The sequence below is a fragment of the Lactuca saligna genome, chromosome 7 (genome assembly GCF_052625555.1).
Source record: "Lactuca saligna cultivar CGN05327 chromosome 7, ASM5262555v1, whole genome shotgun sequence".
Classification (NCBI taxonomy): Eukaryota; Viridiplantae; Streptophyta; class Magnoliopsida; order Asterales; family Asteraceae; genus Lactuca; species Lactuca saligna.
The window spans coordinates 175078278-175092720 of record NC_136423.1 but is presented as its reverse complement, the minus strand read 5'-3'; positions in this window follow the sequence as shown (position 1 = coordinate 175092720).

Sequence of the window (14443 nt, the reverse complement as noted above, 5' to 3'; positions counted from 1 at the left end):
TTCCAAGCTTACGCTGAGCGTACTCATTGTTTGTCACCTTTTCATGCATGCTGAAATGCAAGCTTTTCCCACCCTTGGACCAAAACTACCAAAGCCTTCAAACTATCATAACTTCCTCATTCTAGGTTTGTTTTCGATGAACCTTATATCCAATAAAGGGTGGCGAGAAGCCCTACACCCCTAAAAACACGCCCAAGCCTTACATCCTTCCAAATAAAACCCAAAACTCATAAAGGTTTCGAACTTTCACTATACCAATATACCCCTTTGGCTTCAAGACACGACCTAGCTCCCGGATCACCTTATTTATATTATCTATACGTAAATGGGTTTAGAAATCTCTCTCTTACGAAGGACCCAAACCTTATGATAATCTATCCTGAGTTCACAGTCCCGAATTAGGAAAGCGATTCGAAACATAGCGTTACAGATATCCTCAAGTGTTTGGATGTTTCGCTCACGCTGTCGTCCGTCTGCGGATGATTAGCAGTGCTGAAATATAGCCTTGTACCCAGCTCATCGTGGAACTTCTGCCAGAATCGGGAAGTGAACCAAACATCTCGGTCTAATACAATGAAAATTGGAACCCCATGATGAGCAACAATCTCCCAAACATAAACATCGACCAATTTCTCAACCAAGGAGCTCTCTCGGATGGCCAAAAAGTGGGCACTCTTGGTCAATCGATCCACAATGAACTAGATAGCATCAAAACCCTTGGTATTCTTCGGTAGCTTGGTGATAATATCCATGGTGATCTATTCCCACTTCCACCTGGGAACCTTTAAAGGTTGTAGCTTGGCATGCGGACTCTGATGCTTGGCCTTGACCATCCAACATGTTAAGCATCTGTCAACGTACCAGGCTATCTCCTTCTTCATACAGGAACACCAGTAAGTTAGTCTCAAATCCTTATACATCTTGGTGGCTCCTAGGTGGATTGAAAAGTGAGACTTATGAGCCTCCTACAATACTATTTGTCTGATGCCACTAGAAACCGGGACCTATACCTAACAACACCGGGTCAACAAGTCCAAAACTATTAGTGACAAATCTATCGATTTCGCCCCTGATCCTCTCCTATTTCTAGTTTTCCTTATTGACTCCTCTTGTGGCCCACTAATCAAATCCAAAAATGGAGAGGCAATGGATATGCTCATACACATATCCCCATTTGAAGATACAGTCAGCTTGCAGCTAAAAGCATCCACGACCATATTCGCTTTACTTGGGTGGTAAAGGATCGTGCAGTCATAATCTTTGACCACATCAAGCCACCTGTACTGTCTCATGTTCACGTTTGGATGGTCCATAAGACATTGAAAAATCTTGTGATCCATGTAAACGGTATAACAAACCCCATATAAATAATGTCTCCAAATCATTAGGGCAAACACCATTGCCCCCAACTCCAGATCATGAGTAGAATATCGTGCCTCATGCGACTTTAACTACTGAGAAGCATATGCAATCACTCGCCCCCTCTGCATGAGAACCGTCCCCAAATTAGTGATGGATGCATCAAAAAATACAACGAAGTCATCACCACCCTCTGGAAGGATTAACACTAGGGATTCCCATAGCCTCTGTCGCAATGTCTCACACTCGGTCTGCTACTCAGCGCCCCATCGAAAATCCATGTCCTTCCTTGTCATATGAGTGAGGGGTACAAAAAACTTGGAGTAATCATGGATAATCTCCGATAATATTCTGCTAAACCCAAGAAACTCTTGATCTCTAAGGGAGACTTCAGAATCTCCCACTGCATCACAACCTCAATCTTTGTCGGATCGACCAAAATCCTGTTTTGGTGAATGAGATGACCTAAGAACTGGACCACTCATAACAAAAACTCACATACACTCCCAAAAGCTCTCGAAGGTGCTCCTTGTGCTACTATATGGTCTTCGAATATACCAAGATATCATTAAAAAAAACAATAATTGATCAATTGAGCATCGGCCCGCATACCCGATTCAACAAGTCCTTAAACATTGCATGTGCATTGTTGAGCCCAAATAGCATAACCACGGACTCATAATAACCATAACGATTCTGAAACGCAGTCTTCTTCTCGTCCTCCTTTCTAGCCTTCACCATATGATAACCCAAGCTCAGATTGATCTTGGAGTACCAAAATGCACCCTACAATTAATCAAAGAGGTCGTGAAGTTGCGGACCGGATAATGGTTGTTCACCATCAACCTGTTCAACTCCTGATAATCAATACACATCTGGTGTGAACCATCCTTTTTGACAAACAACATCGGTGCTCCACACGATGAACTAGTCTGTCGGATAAACTACTTTCCAAACAACTGCTAAAGTTAGGAGGACAACTCATGCACCTTAGGTGGTACCAAAGGGTATGATACCCTAGCAATTGGAGCTGCACCTAGCACTAGGTCAATCCTATAATCAACTTTCCTCTTGGGAGGCACACCAGGTAACTCCTCTAGAAACACATCCGCAAACTCCCTAACAACTGACACATCCAAAATCGATGTCTTCTCCATAACCTGTGTATCAACCACATAGGCAAGATAACCCATACAACCATGTTAAATGTACTGCTGAGCCCTGGCTATGGAACAAAACCCTGACCCAGTCCTAGTAATCTCTCCATATATATCCAGTTCTCCACCACTTGGGGTTCGAACTATCACTCACTGACCCTCACAGTCTATCATAACACCAAATCTACTAAGCCAATCTAATCCTACTATAATGTATACTTCCCCCATAGGGGTAGGAATCAAATCAATTGGATAAGCACCCCAAATATTCCCAAGACACAACCCTGGCCCATTACGGCCTATAGATACTAGCATAATGATTCTAAGAGGCTAATACACGAATCGCTATCCATTTACAATTTAAATCGAGAAAAAGAATTCTATACGTGTGATTTCTTGCGCTTCAACCTTGACATTCCTCAGGACGGAAGACATCTAGGCTTTCACTCCCACCGTTATCCATGTAGGACAGTCAGGCTTGAGACGGAAGGACTAGTGATAGGGAAAAGACATCTAACCCTTCTTGTAGTTGCAAAATACATGCCATATCTCTCCACACTTATAACATATAACCTTTTGTTAAGAAAACCCGTTGGTTCCCCCACACTTCCCACATATATCATAGCTCCCTTGGCTTCCAGTACCCAAGTTAGCAGCCTCGGTCTCCTTATCCTTCACTAAAAGAGCCATCCTCCTCTTTCCTATTCATATCCTCTCATTAAGATTCTTGGAGTAGGTGCCTAAGCCCATAACTAAAATTGGTATGTACTTCACCCGATAGTAGCATGGTCCATTTCCGGTTGCTTCACTAGAACAATTTAATTATAAGTATAATATATTAATTGAGAAATCATATTATTTAATTAGTATTGATCAATAATTAATTTGTAACTAACTTAGAGATCAAAAGAGAGTAATTAAATTAATAGGGACTGATTATGTAAATTAGTGATACATATGATTTGGGCTAATGATCCATGATTGGTTTGGGTTAGACTAAGCTTATGAGAAATTCCATTAAGTAATAATCCAAATCAATTGTTGTACCATAAGTTTAAGTGTAAGAATTAGGGTTAAACATATGACTCTTGGAATTCTACACTATAAATGTGTACCCTAAGCCCTAAAATCGGACATCCTTGTATTCTAAGAAGAGCTAGCCGATTTTTGTGTCTCCTAAACCTCTCTCATATTCATCTAGTTGTTTATTGGTGTTTGTGACTTGTTAAGGCATCACACTTGAGGTGCTAAACTCTCTTAAGGCCAAGATTCTACAAGCTACTACACAATGTAATCTTCTAACTAGTTTTTATTATTTAAATATCACTTTTGCATGATAGTTAGGCTTCATGATTTGGAAAATGAATATTGCATGTATAATTAGAGAAAACATAGATCCAAAGCATCAGGGTTGTATGTGCACCATAGGAATGTTATAGTACATAAAACCTAACAGTGGTATCAGAGCCATGGGTGTTTTCTATTATATTGATGCAATTGTGTAATTTTCAAAGCTGAAAAAATGACATTCCTGGTCACTAACAGCTGGAATCATCGAGTCCCATAAGGGAACTCGACGATTTGGATCATATGATGATGAACTCGACGAGTTCAATGCATGGCTCGACGATTTGGATTATATGTTGGCATATTTTTCGAGTTTTTGGCCTGTTTTGGATTAGGGTCATCACCACAAACTGTTTTGGTTCATAAAATTCATTTTTAATGATATGGTAATGATTATACCCATCCAGTGACATGATGATTCTCCAATTTTTAGATGATTACTTTATTTTGTGAAAGACTAATTATTTGTAAAATTTGAAGTTATACGAATAGTATTCGGTCAATTGATAAATGATAAATTATATGATAATGTTATTTGTTAAATTGATCTAAGTGTTTCTTGAAGAATTTCATAATTTGTCCTTAGGTTATGAAATACGAAAAGTCTCATTCATGAAACACTAACTTTTTTTATGTTATAGAATTTCAAAAGTCTTAAAGAGTTCATAACTTGTCCTCAAGTTATGGAACTTAGAAAGTCTCATTTAAAGTAACATAAATTCTAAAACTCAAGAGGTTTTGAAGAGTTTCAAAACTTATCCTCAAGTTTTGGAATTTGAAAAGTCTAATTGATGAAACTTTAATTCCAAACCCTAGAATTTTAAAAGTTTAAAATTCAACCCTATACTATTATAATATTATAGTTTAATACATACACACACACACACTTATATATATATATATATATATATATATATATATATATATATATATATATATATAAGACAAGTTAGTCTTATCGTTACTAGGCCTCATTCACGAAGCCGGTCTAGAAGAGGGTATAAGGAAATCACCTATAAAATGGCAATTGAATGGGTGTCCACTCTCACCCACCGCTTCCTTGACTGGTGGAGGATCGTTAGCCGAATGGGTAGGATAGGACATTAATCTGCATTAATAAGTATAACGCTATTATAAAGTAACTAAACTTTTATAAATTCCCAAATCAAAGTTACTTTAGGATAAATGTGAATATGGTAAGAATAGCAAAGGGTAGCTTGATGTTAATCATGGATCAATGGAGTGTGTGTGGTTAACCAACACATTGATCAAGTGATATGTAACATTAAGAGTACCAAATAGATTTGCATGCTTATTCACACCTTGTTTGTAATCCTGGGTATCCCAGTCAAAAACTTAATGGGCATAATCGAGATTTAAATGTGCCATTGAAAAGTTCAATGAATCTCAAAAGAATCTAGGAATTTCAATTCATTTAAAACCTAATCTTCAATTTCATTTCTCATGTTGGATATTTGGTAAATCGTCATTTACCAACCTTCAAATATTTTACAATTGGATTATGTCATCCCTATTCTGGCTTATAGAATATTGTGTTAGATCCTATTCTGAATATTTCATTTGGGTGTTATATTAAGGATCATTATCTAATCTAAACTTTGTCTTTCTTTTCATATGTCTACTTCAAACACTGCTTCAAATCTTATTCCTTCCGGCTCTTTCTCCCTCATGAACATATGTGGGAGGGTCATCTTTGACGGATTAAATTTCAATGATTGGATTCGAAACATCTGCATTTTCATTTGCCACGAGGACAAAGAAGATGTTCTAAATAAAGAGCTAAAGGAGATTGATGAAAGACTCGTAAGAGGGACGTGCCAAAAGTGTCGTGTATCATGATTATTACCATAGCTATTAAACTTCAAAAGTCTTATGATGACTTTTGGACTTATGAAAAGCACCAAGATTTGATGGAAAGGTCTCATCAAAATGCTCGGCAAGAAATGTATGAAATCATAGCCTCCATGATCACAACCAAAATGAAGGATGGAGAGTCCATCATGGCCCACATGCAAAAGATGCAAAGCTTTATGAACCGCTTACTGAAGTTGAATATCCACTTCGATGAAGAGTTGGTCAATGATATTATCCTATAATCATTACCTCCTTGTTATGATTAGTATAATGTTTTAAAACCCGGGTCGACCCGGCCGGTTGAACCGGTTGGACCGTGACCCGGTGTAAAAGGCGGGTCAATTGAGACCGGTTTTTTGTAAAAATACGAACCGGATCGAACCGGCCGGGTTTCCCCTAAACCGCGGTTCGACCGCTTATGTCGAACCGGTTAAAACCGGATTGACCCGTTTTAATAGGGTTCGGATAGTTTGATACAAGTATCGAACGTCAAAACAACGGGCCGTTTGCGGTTTCTTTAATGTTTTTCAATGTTTAAACTTTGTGGATATCAAATTATTGATTTTATATGTTTATGGATTATGCATGCAAATAAAAATATATAAAAATAGAAAAAGATCATAAACCGGGTTGACCCGACGGTTCAACCGGTTGACCCGTGAACCGGTCATCACACCGGGTCAACTAAAAACCCGGGTTTTAAAACATTGGATTAGTATCGTATGACCTATCATATGAACAAGGACGAAGTCACTCTTAGCAAGCTTCAAGGTCTTTTGAGGACTGCTGAAAGCTGTTTGAAAGGCAAATATGTTGTACCTACTCCTACTCCTACTCCTACTACTACTGCCCCTATCTTGGCAATTAGACATTTGAAGGGAAAGAAGAGGAAGAATCATTCTAAGCACCACAAGGGAAAGTCCCATTATGGATCCTCTTCTAGTGGGACCAAATTTAGTTCTGATTTGCAAGGTCTAAAAAGAAGTAGGGATGTGGAGCACGGGAAGATGAACTTTATCATGGGTAATAGGAAAAATACGCATGTCAAAAAGGTTGGAGTTTATTCTTTATTTCTTAGTAGTGGGTTAAATTTAGAATTGAATAATTGGTGCTACTCGCCTGATATAGATAGAAATATTATTTCCTTTCATGGTTTGTATAAACAAGGTCTTACTTTTTCATTTAATAATAAGAGTGGTAGTATTAATGCTTATTATAATGGTAAATTTTATTTTGATGTAATGCCTTGTAATGGTATATATGAAACTGTGATGGTTGTAGATAACTTAGGAAATAATTTGTTGCATATCGATTCGTCCAATGGTTTGGATAAAGCATGCTTACGGCAATGGCATCTTGTACACGTCAACAAGAAGCACATAGCCTAACTCCAAAAGGATGGAGTGTTGGAGTCATTTGACTTAAAGTTGGATGACACATGTGAATCTTGTTTACTTGGAAATATGACCAAGTCACCCTTCATTGGTTCTTGTGCAAGGGGTGAGGGTTTATTAGACCTTAAATACACCGATGTGTGTGGACCATCCAGATACACCACAAAGGATGCTAACCGCTTCTATGTGACTTTTACTGATGATTATAGCAGATATGGGTATGTCTACTTAATCAAGCATAATTTTGAAACCTTTGAAAAGTTCAAAGAGTTTAAGCAAGAAGTGGAGAATCAATTGGGCAAGAAGATAAAGATGCTCTGATCCGATCGAGGTGGTGAGTATCTTAGTATCGAGTTCCAATACTATCTTAAGAAACGTGAAATTGTTTTAAAATTGATGCTACCTAGGACACCACAACTTAATGGTGTGGTTGAGAGGCGCAATCAAACCTTGTTGGACATGGTTCATTCCATGATAAGTCAAGATTTGTTACATATCTCATTTTGGGGGTATGCCTTGGAGACTGCCACCCATATCCTTAATCTAGTCCCAACTAAAAGGTTGCCAAAACACCTCACGAGATGTGGATAGGGAAGGTTCCCTCGTTATTACATAGCAATGTTTGGGGTTGTTAGGCTTTCGTAAGACGAGAGACTCATATTCCAAGCGGACAGTGGGAGGAAAATTGACCTTGAAGAGCTTCAAGAGTTAAGTGATGAAGGAATGGCACCTGAGTTTTATGGTTTCCATATTACTAATGAAGGTGATACATTTATCGGTGATAGTACACTGGTAAATTTTGATGAACCTAACAACTACAAGGAAGCCATGACAGGCCCTGAGTCTACAAAATGGAAAGAGGTTATGGATAGCGAGATTCAGACCATGTATGACAATCAAGTTTGGAACTTGGTTGACAATGTACCAGATCGTAAGACGGTCGGTTGCAAATGGATCTTCAAGAAGAAGACCGATATGAATGGGAAATTACACACTTATAAGGCACCATTGGTTGCGAAGGGCTTTACTCAAACCTCTGGAGTTGACTATGATGAGATCTTCTCACCAGTAGTGAAGATTAAATCAATAAGGGTTATGCTAGCCATAGCTACATTTCATGATTATGAAATATGGATAATGGATGTGAAAACCGCCTTCCTTAATGGAAAGTTGGCTATAGATGTTTACATGAATCAGCCAGAGGGTTTTGTCAATGCAGATTACCCTAATAGGGTGTGTAAGCTTGAGAAATCCATTTATGGATTAAAGCAAGCATCCCACAGATGGAATCTTTGTTTCGATGAAAATGTCAAAGAGTTTGGTTTTTCGAGAAGTGATGATGAGTCCTGTGTATATGTCAAATCTAGAGGGAGTATAGTTAGCTTTCTTGTATTGTATGTAGATGACATACTTCTCCTAGGAAATGACATCCCAACCTTGCAGGAAGTTAAGTACTAGCTTGGGAACTGTTTCACTATGAATGACCTCGGAGAAGCTGCTTATATTATGGGGATAAGCATATTGAGAAACAGGAGTAATATACTAATAGGACTTACTCAAAGTACCTACTTGGACAAGGTGTTAAAACATTTCAACACAGAGAACTCCAAGAAAGGAGAATTACCTATCCCGACGAATACCAAACTGAGTAAGACTCATAGTCCAAGTATTGATGTGGAGATAGCATAAATGAGTCGAATACCATATGCATCTGCAGTTGGCTCGATCATGGATGTTATGACATGTACTCGCCCTAATGTAGCCTTTGCATTGAGCATGTTTAGTAGGTATCAAGGGAACCCTGGTAAGGCTCACTGGACTACAGTAAAGAACATTCTTAAGTACCTGCGGAAGACTAAGGATTGGGTCATTACCCTCAGTGGTAGTGATGAATTGAGAGTCACTAGGTATAGTGATGCCATCTTTCAGATAGACAAAGATAATGTATGCTCTTAGTCGGGCTGGGTAGTACCTTAAATGGAGGAGCAGTATCTTGGAAAAGTTCCAAACAAGATATTGTAGCTGATTCAACGTGCTTATCAGAGTACATAGCAGCAAGTGAATCAACGAAGAAGGCGATATGGAAAAAGAACTTCATTGAAGACCTTGGATTTGTACCGGCTGTAAAGGAGCCTATGGATATGTTCTGTGACAACAAGGGTGCGGTCTCCTTAGCCAAGGAACCAAGGGATCATGGCAGATCCAAGCACATTGATAGAAAATATTACTTCATAAGACATCAAATAGAATAAGCATTCCTCGTAATGAATGGGGTATCACCAGGAGAGAACCCAACAGATCCCCAAACAAAAGGGATTGAGTAGGGTTGAACACTTGCAGCATGCTAGAAGTATCGGGCTGAAGAACGATATTAGTTTCAATGATTAGTTAGACATTTAGAAACTTGTAATAGCTAAAATGTAATTGATATTTGATGATTGAATAAAGTGAGTCTTATTTATAAGTAAAGATACTATTTTGTGTCAATTATTTACTATTGTTTCATTTTGCATGCTTTCACTTCCGTAATAATGAGATTATTTGAACTATCCACAGTCGATCATACTTTGGAAGTTGGTTATGTAAGTAGATTGTCATGAATGGGTTTTTGTAAGATTGTCTAAGGAGTTAGACATTACAAAAGTTTCTACAAACATTCATGAGTTCTCTTGAAATAAGATTTGAGTATTGGACTAAACCCACACTCACATGAATTACTTCATGGAATTTATTACAGTGATTTTCAAATCTTAATATCATATAGTCTTCAAACCAAGACATGAGCTTTTGACTACAAGTTGGTTGTACATTGATAATACGAAACCGCATCAGTAACTTGATATTATAAAACGTGATGTTGTGTATGATTTAACGAGTAGTTAGTACAAGCATATAAGTTGAATTTTATGTTTTCCTTTTAACCCTTGGAGGATTGAAAGTGATATCTTGGGCCCCTCGATGATTTTGTTTTGACTTATGTGTCGGGCCCGGTCAGAGCTAAATTGATGTGTTCAATTAAGTTCTATGTCAAACAAATCAGAAATTAGGAAGAAAAAACTACTGGACAATAAGTACGACCATATTCCATGTATTTGTCCGCATGATATCTTGAAGAACAGAGGATTATATGATCCCTTATCTAATGGACACATTGAGCTTAAAATCGGCTTTTGAGATCTATGATTGCTAATCAGATTTTGAAGTTACATTAGCAGTTAAAATTATTAGAATTATCCAAGTGGCGGACTGTTAGATTAGGTGTCTAAACCCTTAACTATAATTGGTTGTACTTGACCTGATAGTAGCATGGTCCATTTTGGGTTGCCTTCACCAGAACAACTTGATAGATGGATATTTGAGAAAGAGGTTATTTGTGAATTATTAATATATTATAAGTATAATATATTAACTGGAATATCAAAATATTTAATTAGTATTGATCAAGAATTAATTTAGTGATCAAAAGAGACTAATTAAATTAACAGGAACTGATTATGTAAATCAGTGATGCATATGATTTGGGCTAATGATCTATGATTGGTTTGAGTTGGACTAAGCTTACGAGAAAGTCTATTAAGTGATAATCCAAATCAATTGTTGGATCATAAGCGTAAATGTAAGAATTAGGGTCAAAGATATGACTCTTGGAATTGTACACTATAAATGTGTACCCTATGCCCTAAAATTGGGCACCCTTGTATTCTAAGAAGAGCTACCTGATTTTTGTGTCTCCTAAAGCTCTCTCATATTCATCTAGTTGTTTATTGGTGTTTGCGACTTCTTTAAGGCATCACACTTGAGGTACTAAGCTCTCTTAAGGCCAATTTTCTACAAGCAACTACACAAGGTAATATTCTAACTAGTTTTTATGATTCAAATATCACCTTTGCATGGTAGTTAGCCTTCATGCTTTGAAAAATGAATATTTCATGTATAATTAGAGAAAATTTAGATCCACAACATTAGGTTTGTATGTGAACCATAGGAATGTTATAGTACATTAAAACCAACAAGGATCTCCGACAGTAGTCATCCCTGAAGCATCTCTAGCACTCTGAAAAGCTGTAGTTCGTTCCTCAAACTTGGAAATTAACATGCCAGTTGTTGAATCCACGATACTGTAACATCCTGAAATCCAGGTAAAGCTATTTCACCCTTCTCCTTTTCCTAATTTGTCAAGTTAAGTTCCTTAAGTAAAAAAGTTAGGCTAGTGAGTACGTTGGGCGTACAAAGGACTACACTGCGCGTACTCGCGCAACTTAATTTGGACGCAGACTCGCCTGGGTACGCTGGGCGTACCCACGGTTATGTTGGGCATAGCGAGCCTAGGTGTAAACCCTAATTTGGGGCTTGAGAACTAGAAAATAAATGTTATGGCCTTGACCTCAACCTCCATTCCAGAGAATGAAACCCTTATAGAGAGTTCTCCTTCGTTTCTAGCTAGTGTGTTGGTGTTCTAAGCTTCTAAGTGTCATTTCAAGGTGGTGGAAGAGAATAAGAGGCCATTTTGGATGTTAGGAGTCTGTGGGAAAGAGTAGATCCAAGCTTTTCAGAGGTTGGAGCTTCTTCCTAAGGTAAAAATCTCAAAACTTGCCTTGTCATTTGTGTTGTATGCTTTTTGACCAATTTCTAGGGTTTTTAGTCCCAAGATGGAGACTTTATGAGCAAATGGTCTCCATTGGCCTAGATCTATCATATTTCAAGACTATAAGAGTTGTAAGTTCATAAAAATGTAATATTGGACATAAATATTGAGCCATGCATGAGATCTAGACATTTGGAGGAAAAAGGAAAGGTGTTAGAGGGTGTAGGGACCTTTACAGTCATGCCAAGGCTTAAAGGTTCTGATTTTATGGGATACGAGGCATAAGGAAAGCCAGGTCTGGAAGTTGAAGGAGTGCCTGAACTGTTTAAGACCAAAATCCATGGAATTGTTGAAACTGAGACTTATGTTGGCGTAACTCTCAGTACGCACAACGTAAGGGGTTGAGACCCCGATTGTGGTTCCCTGGCGTACGCCCCGCGTACAGAGAAGGTACACGCCGCGTCCAACCTCCTGTTAACTTTCATTGACTTTTAGGGTTTTGGTCAACGTTTGGACTTTTGGGTCAGAGAGGGGTAAAATGGTCTTTTACCCTTCTGTGGAAATCATAGAGTGGATTTAACCTAGCCTTTTAGAGCCATTATTTATTTAAGAGTATTGTCATGTTTTTAGGTAGGGTCTAGACTAGTGCGTTCGAGTGTAAGATTACCCGAGATACCGAGGTGAGTCTTCTTACTATATTCTACCTGGAAGGGTACCTATGTGTGACCGGAAGGTATTATGTGCTACGAGATATATGTGCTACATGCTGATATTTGATATGTATGTGTTATGTATGCTATGTATGATATGGACCAGAAGGTTGATGCAGGTAGGACCGGAAGATCTACCGGGATTCGGGATGGAAGTCCCCTAAGACACTTGGACCGGATGGTTCCACAGAATTATGGCCTGGAAAGGTGTATGTGTTGTATGTGGTATTTTAGGGAACTCACTAAGAATTTATGCTTACAATGTTGTGATATGTGTTTCAGGTACCAGTGAGGATCGCGGGAAGGCGCCGACATGATCAGTACACACGCGAGGAGTTTTTTTGTATTTTGATCTTGGGATGTGTTCTATGGATGTTTTATGATACAATGACATTTTTATAATATTTATGAATGAAAGTATGTTTTTGGAAAATGTAAAAATTGTTTGAAAATTTTGGGTGTTATAGATACCATAAAATTCTTCCTACAATAATTATAAACCTCAATGGTAATCATTTCATGAATCTAATCAACAGTCAACCTTGTTCTATCCTAGCCATTAGCTCCAAATCTTGAACCAGATCTCCTTGTGAACTCTATATTGGTAATGAATCAAGCGCATCAAAAATGCCACAACAATTATTGCTACAATCACATGACGAGACTACCCCTCAGCGTTTGTCTTCTTTGCTACATGTACGGTTCATGTTCTTTCTGTAGTACAGGCCCATACTACCTTCCACACGTATTTGTTTCAAGGATCATCACAACCTCCCAAAACAATTTCAACAACTAGGATACACATACATCCTATCCTCATAGTCTTGAGAATGACTAATCATCCAAAAATTGGCTTGCTACATCGAGACCCACTCATAATGGTACTCCCAACACTTACTAAAAAAGCACAATATGAGTACTACATACTCCCTAAGGTATCCTAGGATCCACACCTCACCCTACCATCAATTGTTGACCCCCCCCCTTCCCCCCATTGGTGCCAGTTAAGTACTACAGGAATACAATCACATGTTACATAACTTAAATAATCTTTGATTAAAAGAATCAACCCTATAATGGTTGGACTCCGAAAAGAACTAAGCAATAGGACCAAATCCCTTATTCTAAAATTATTTAACCCTTAAAGCATGTGACTTAAGGTATTCAATAGATAGCTAATTCACACCCGAAAGAGTCCTACAACAATACGAAAGAAAACCATATAGGAAATAAGGCATCATACATCAGGAAATTCTATCATGCAATTCCTGAAGATCCCAAGCCTACTACTAGCATGTTGTTCTAGCATAATGTAACATCAAATAATAGTATGGGTAAATCAGGGTATACTTTCTTGCTATGGATGATCATACACATTTCATCCTTCCTTGCTTACTTTTCAAAACAATTTTGAAAACCAGTTTGAAAACATTTACTTTTCCCTAGTTTGAGTCTCGACTCACGCAAATGTCCATCCAAGTCTCTCAAACCAAGGCTTTGATACCAACTTGTAAAATCAACCATTCATCATCATTGTTTACAAAAACAACCATTTTTCAAAAAATTTATTTCAATTTCAAGTTTTCCCACTATCCAATAACAAAACAGGAAGGTGTGTATTATCATGCATGCGACTTTCCACAATCCTCTCAAGTACCTGAAACCATAAACTAAAAACTATAAGCCAAAGCTTAGTGATTTCCCCTAAGGTACCACCACAACAACATATAATCAAACAGATAATGGATCCACAACCACCTCGTTGGATTACCCTTAGCCCACAACCTTTTGGATGGAATGCCTCGACCCACGACCTTTCGGTTGGCTTGTCCAATACTCGCCCACAACCTTCCGGTTGGAATGCCCTGGTCTGTTGACTTAAAACATAATGTAGTATAGTATCAACCCCACCATACCATGTAAACAAATACATAACAAATAACATATATACAACAATAGGTAATCATATAACAATTTAAAAGACTAGCAGATAGATTTAAAAGTCACTACTATATA